The sequence below is a fragment of the Chelonia mydas genome, chromosome 10 (genome assembly GCF_015237465.2).
Source record: "Chelonia mydas isolate rCheMyd1 chromosome 10, rCheMyd1.pri.v2, whole genome shotgun sequence".
In the NCBI taxonomy this organism is placed as follows: Eukaryota; Metazoa; Chordata; order Testudines; family Cheloniidae; genus Chelonia; species Chelonia mydas.
The window spans coordinates 10,049,564-10,056,223 of NC_051250.2; positions in this window are offsets into that span (position 1 = coordinate 10,049,564).

Sequence of the window (6,660 nt, forward strand, 5' to 3'; positions counted from 1 at the left end):
GAGAGTCCTCATTGTCTGGATGAGGAGATGAATTGCTTAGTTCAGTCAAAGCGATAGGAATGGACTCAATCTAATAAACTACTTCCACACTGTACTACTAATTTCATTTCCATCTTGTAATCCACTTGGTCAAATAAATGAAGTAAATATGATAAAAAGCCTTTTAGATAGATTTGATATGCAGTTTCCCACATGACCACCTCTTGTTTTGCTTGTTGTGGGATTGGGCACAAGAGTCGCCACAGTTGTCACAAATCGTATCACTACACTTGTACTTTGGGCAAGAAATGCTTCCTGTATTTCTGGCTAGAACCTCATGAAGATATTGTTCCTTAGCCAAGTGAAGCAGTTGTTGTTCTGTCAACATCCTTTTGGTTTCATGATGTTCTACAGATGAGCTCCCCCTGGGATACCTCACAAACTAAAGGAAAAAATAGTACATATTCTTGTATTTCCCACAGCACTTTTCAGATACAGTGTTTTCTTCAAGGTGCAAGACTGTGGTGCTTTGTCATGGACTGTACATTCACACTTCTGTCCCCGAATCTATACCTACGCACCAACCCCTGCACCCAAAATGGATTTCAGCTTGAATAGGTCTACGGGTATCCTCGCTTTGACACCTTCAGAAACAGTCACAGGAACCTGATGGAGTGTTAGTTTCTGTTAACATCAGTATTAACGAGCTGTGATCAATGGTGCCCAGATACCACGGTAATGGATGCTCTAGAAATGTACCGACAGATTCCAGACGGTCGTTACTATTGTTTGCCACAGGAAACTTTTACTATACAGTCGTTAAAAAATTATAATGCAGGAATGATTCTCTTTGCTTAAATGAGTGGGCCTGAACATGCCGTACCATTGTTAGTAGCTACCGTAAACAGGCTCCATCATCCTTTTTATGACTTCATTCATCTCAGGCAAGGAGTTAGAAAACCTTCGGCTAAAAGTGATGGATAGGGACTCTACCCCTTAGATGGGTAGGGGACCACTCTTCTAGCATTTCACAAACCAACCACTTTGGTGCAAGGCACAAGTAACGGCTAGTAAATAGGCAGAAGTGACCCATAAAACAGCAGCAGATGAAGAATGTATTTTCCCCCCACTCAGAAGAGTGCCGTATTTTACCAGAACAGCCACTCCAGACACAATGAAGGAGAAAGAAAGATCAGGAATAGCAAAACATATCCAGCAAAAATCACATGTGGGCTAGTTAGCGGCTTCAGAAGAGGATTCACATGGCGTCTAGTGATGGAAACATATGCTCCTAAAGATGATAATTAGAATGAGAAACTGTTAATATAGCCACAATACAGTAAGAACAGCCCAGGCATGGAGTCCATAAAAATGAAGTAATGTAACTGTATATGCTGTTCATGCTTTCAAGAATGAAAAATATGAATAATTCCCTGGTAAGGGTCAATTATAACCTGCCACCACTGGCACATGGGACTATATGTATTATGGGGTAGCAAGATAACATTAATAAGATTCCAAGAAAGAAAACTAGAGCCACTGTGATTTAACTGCATCACACTAATCTGACTATTCAGGCTGGTTCCCGCGTATCCCAACACTTTCCAGACTTCTGTGTCACCTTCAGTCATGGAAGTGAAGTCCAAGAGTCGTCATACCTAAGCCTGGCTAGGCACATCATCTGAGAGTTCTATTGGCTTTCAAGGAAGAGGGCCTGAATAGAGGAGAGGAGAGGGACTTGTGGTGTTGCAGAAATGCTAGTAATGACTGGGTACCTGTCATCTTCTAGCCTCTCGACATTTGCAGAGGGATGGAAATGATTAAATGTCAATAGCAGAAGTTTGTTTACTGTAGTTCTTGCATTATCTTGGAGAATAGTTATTACTAGTGAAATATTAACTTAAACGTAGATATAGTGTTCCTCTACACTTACAGTACAGATAGTTGTAGATGGAGCCTTTAACCGCAAGTTCACTGGTACAGTTCTGACACGTGTCAATGATGTCCTCAAACTACCACCATTTTTATGCCTAGTCACAATTAGCTGATAGTCTCTGTCCTTTTCCTAGAGTAAAGATGTCCAAATCACAAAAACCAGCCACATGTTCCAATCTCAGTAGAGGAGAGGACTGAATGGAATGGAGTATAAACTCTGTTCTCAAATTCAGAGGTGGTCTTTATGGGACCGGCTTGAAGGACATTGTCAGGGCATTGCAAGGCATTAGCAAGCTTGTACTAATTCTGGTCATGATCTACTTGATTTGAGGACACACAGAAGACTGACTGAAGTCCTAGTAATCTGATCCATTTCATTAGCACTTGAAGTTATCACAATTTTTAAGATTATTCCAAATATATTTCTTACTTTTCAAGTTCTCTAGATTGTATATAGACAGTTGTAATCATTCTAATTCCTGTTATGAGAAGGAGCTTGCTGGGGCAATACAGGATCTTTCTCACACCAGTATGACAGAAAGAAAGTAACATGAGTAGGGGGATTTACTGAGAAAAAGCAACTTGTGCACTCTGGAAAAAAGTTCTGAAATTGATTATTAAGCATTCCCAAATGGTGGTAGCAAAATCCTATCTCACTCTGCTTTATCCCCAAAATGTACATTCTCAAGTCCTTTCACATGTCAGCAAAGTGTTGACAGAGTGACAGTGAGGCATATTGGAGTGGAAACAAAAAGAAGCACCGTGCCTTTCATTTTAACCACAGACCCACGTGAATTCAGGGAAAAGCAAAGAAGAGAGACTGAGAGGACAAGAGAGAGAATGAAAATGAGTTTCCTTCTATAGAAATCTGGATTCTTCTTATATGGCTATCTCTGCTGGCACTTCATGTATAATTTTCCTTATTGCTTCTGAAAATGTGCTTTGCTGATGTTTCACTTTTGTTCTTGATGCAAAAATTCCTGACAGACTTGTCCAGGGGTGGGGGTGGGAAGGAGATGCTGGACACTGCGCTTAGAGGGGTATAGACTTGATGATTTTTTCCACTGACATTTTCTGCAGTCCCATCTACACCCACAGATTAATACATCTTCTTGCTTCTCCCCCGTGCTTCCTCTTTTCTCTTCCCATTTTCTCTCCCACCACTTCCTCCCCTCCCCACCCCCCGCCACAACCTCTCTCTCCTGCCTGATCTGGGTTTCCCCTTCTTTTTCCTTCCCAAACTCCAACATTGCTAGCAGTCCATTCCCCCTCCCCCACCCCCGGCCAATCGCTCCTATGTTGCCAGTTGCAGAGCACTGAACCAACTGCCAGTCAAATGAACACTCCTTTCACACAGCCTGAAACACATGAGCGGACCAGAGAGATGAGCGTGGATCAACTGGGCAGCGTTTTTTTTAGCTCTTTATGTAACGATTAATGACTGATTACATGGTGTGCACATTCTCCTGCGCTATAAAATACCATTTATATTACCCACGTCCTAAAAGTAATAAAACCAGATTTAAAACACACCCACACCCACCCCGTAGGTCTGAGGTAATTCCACACATTGCTGAGGGACTGGCATTGACTGAGGGGAAAACCCTCCCCAGGAACGCAGCCTGGGTTTCCAGCTTCCCAAGTTTATATGGCAATCCAATGGTTCCACACAACATTTTACTCCCTATAACACTGTCGCTCACCTTTCACACACACTTTTCTTCGTTTCTCTGCCGGTATGGAATCTGGGCATTCATTTTCTTCAAGAAATGGGGTCTTCCTTTGAAATGTGCCCGGAGTACTGTAAAGTGACTTACATGAGGCTTCCAGTGTTAAAGTGGCACAACCCCTGGGCTGACTGAATAATTACACTCCCTTGTTGGCACAGGTCTGTGAGCTAACCCTGCTCATAACCCCAGTTCCGCTCCCCCACTTTCTTGCAGGGGTTTGTGAACTTCAGTGAGGAGTGTTTTCAGATATATGGGACAATCTTGGGGGGAATAGTCTTCTATCACAGTAACACTGACTTGACTCTTCCGGTGCTGTACACGGTGTTACATGCACTGCCCCCAGCTCATGGTGTTCAGTGTACACCCGCTCTGCTCCCAGCTCAAATCCTGGAGTCCAAGTGGAAAAAGATAACTGGAGGGATCTCAAGGTCATGCCACAAGACCCTGCTTCCCCTCAGGTTTCTGTCCCTCTCAGTCTATTGCTCCTCATGCCCCCTTGTGTCCCCTCAACCCTGCCCCTCCTTGAGTCCCGTCTCCCCTCACACCGTGTTCCCCTGGAGCTCCCCTTGACCTTCCAGCGCCCCCTGGCCTATTCCCCCTCAGGACTCCATCCCCATACAGCCCACTCCTCTTTGAGTCCCCACAACACCCCTCTGCCCACCCTCCATCCCCTGCAAGGCTCTAGTTCTTCCTCAGCTCCTTCCCCTCGAGTCTCCGTCCCCCTCGCTTTCTTCCAAGGCCCCTGCACGCAGGGCTTCTTTCTGCCTATCCAGTACAGCACCTCACAGGCAAGATGCCCCTTTGGGCAGCTCTGAGGGGAGACAGTCTCCCTGCTCTCCTTGGCTGCAGTCAGTAACTGAGGAACTGCAAGGAAACCTGCAGACTTGGTGGGAGCATGCAATTCCAGCAACGTTGTGTAAAGGAAAGCGCAATGCATGAGTGTCCTGACACATAGATATTGTCTATTTGATAAAACCGCAGGATTTACTTTACTCTCTGCAGGCGTACACGGCACGGTGTGCCCACCATGGAAAAATCCTAACCTTAGACTCACCTAGTCCACACATTTACTCCTGGTTACTGTGCTGTCCTGGGTGGAGAGAGCTCATTGGCTCATACAGAGTCACACATATCCAATGCATTCACAATGCCCCCCAGGCTAAAAACAAAACAAATCATAGCCCCCTGTAAAGCACTGTCATTAAACTCCTCTCATTCTACTCACAGCACTGGTGGAGTAGTTTAACATATGATATAGATTAATGGTTTTCCATGGCAGGCAGCCCATGCTGGCCACCCTGGACCCTGCTCTCTTTGTGGGTCCCATCTATTCCCGCTTCCCTTTCCAAAACACCAGCCCCAGGATACGCCCAGGACACATAGACTGTTGCAGAGGTGCATGTGGCTCATCTCTCCAGCCACAACCCAGCCCAAACTACTGAACCATCCCTTACAGGAGAGTCCCATCCCCTCTGCAGTGTTTCTCCAACTCAGCTCCCTCAGGCTTCACGTAAGGTCCAGGTGAATAACGGCTCATCACCTCACTCTGCCCCCTCTGGCTGGGAGGCAATCAATCAACCCCCAGGTGTGGAGAATGGCTCTAATTGTTGTTGGGCTTTTTGCCCTTTTGGAGCCAGTGCTGGGGAAACCCCATCACATGCCACTTTTAACTAGAAAGCTGGATCCCAGGTCTCCAAAGGGAGTCAATCTTGAGAATTAACCGAACCAGTCACCACATCACCTTATTTATTAATTTTTAAATGTATTTATTAATGATTTGGGTCACAAAGTGGACAAAGTGATGTTTGCTGCTGTAAAGCTGTGTTGTTTTATTTAATAAAGACTATGGAGGATTGTGAGAACCTCTCAACAAATTTAACCTTGTTGGGGGGAATTGGGCAGCCTTTTAATAAAGGACATTTAACTTGGGTAAAATGTAATATATAATCAGGGGTGGCAGGCTTGTAGAAATTTTGGTGGTGCCCAGAACCCACCCCCCTCTGTTTGGGGCCGGGTTTGGGGCATTGGAGAGGCTCAGGGCTAGGGCAGAAGGGCAGGGTAAGGGCAGCCTGCCCTGCCATTATTGAATGGGGGGCAGTTGGACCCTGCGGCAGCAGTTGATGTGGGGAGCTGGCAGGGCAGAGTCAAGTAGCCTTAACACTCCAGCAAGACATCACTCTTTCTTCCATTTTCTTTCTCTTTGTAGCACCTTTGGACCTTGCAGCTTGGCTATAGATGTCCTTCCCTCATTTACTGTAAACACTGTCTCAGTGAAACAATGAGGAGACTGGTGGCACCTTAAAGACTACCATATTTATTTAGGCATAAGCTTTTGTGGGTAAAAAACCCATTAATTTGGCTAATACGACTAATATGGCTACCCCTCTGTTACTGACTCAGTGATCAACCCCAGTCATCCCCTTGTTAAACAGATTAAGAAGATAAGAAATTTGATGCCTTTGATCCATTTTTCATTTTGGATTAGTATGTCTCACTTTTCTTATTGAAAACCAATGGGGCGAGGAATTACATGTGGTCTTGATATTGTCAAATGATGACTTTAATAGTATCACATAACAATACTTGTCAGTTATGTAACACTGGCAGGCCAAGTGCCAGCTCTTGCCAGGCTACAGACATTAGCTAAGAACTGACAAACTCATAGCTGGAAACCAGATCACTTATGTGTTAGTGTTGCTCAAAATAGGTATTAGTCTTATAAGAATGTATTCAGTGTTTAGATTCTGTAGAATGTTTGTAAGTTATTACATCCATTAATCTTATTGGTAAGGTCTGTATTCCATGCTATAAGGAAGAGCAGGGCCTCCCTATGGAACAGTCCGCCAAAGAGGTGATGGAAGGCCCCCTGCTGGCACATATAAAACTAGCCAGGATTAACCATTTGAGATTATACAGTAGGGACCAACCCTATAGTGTCAGGAGGACTTGGTAGCTCTGATCTAACAAGTATTTTCCATCCTGACATGCTAGGATTTTCCAATAATTTAATTGCAAG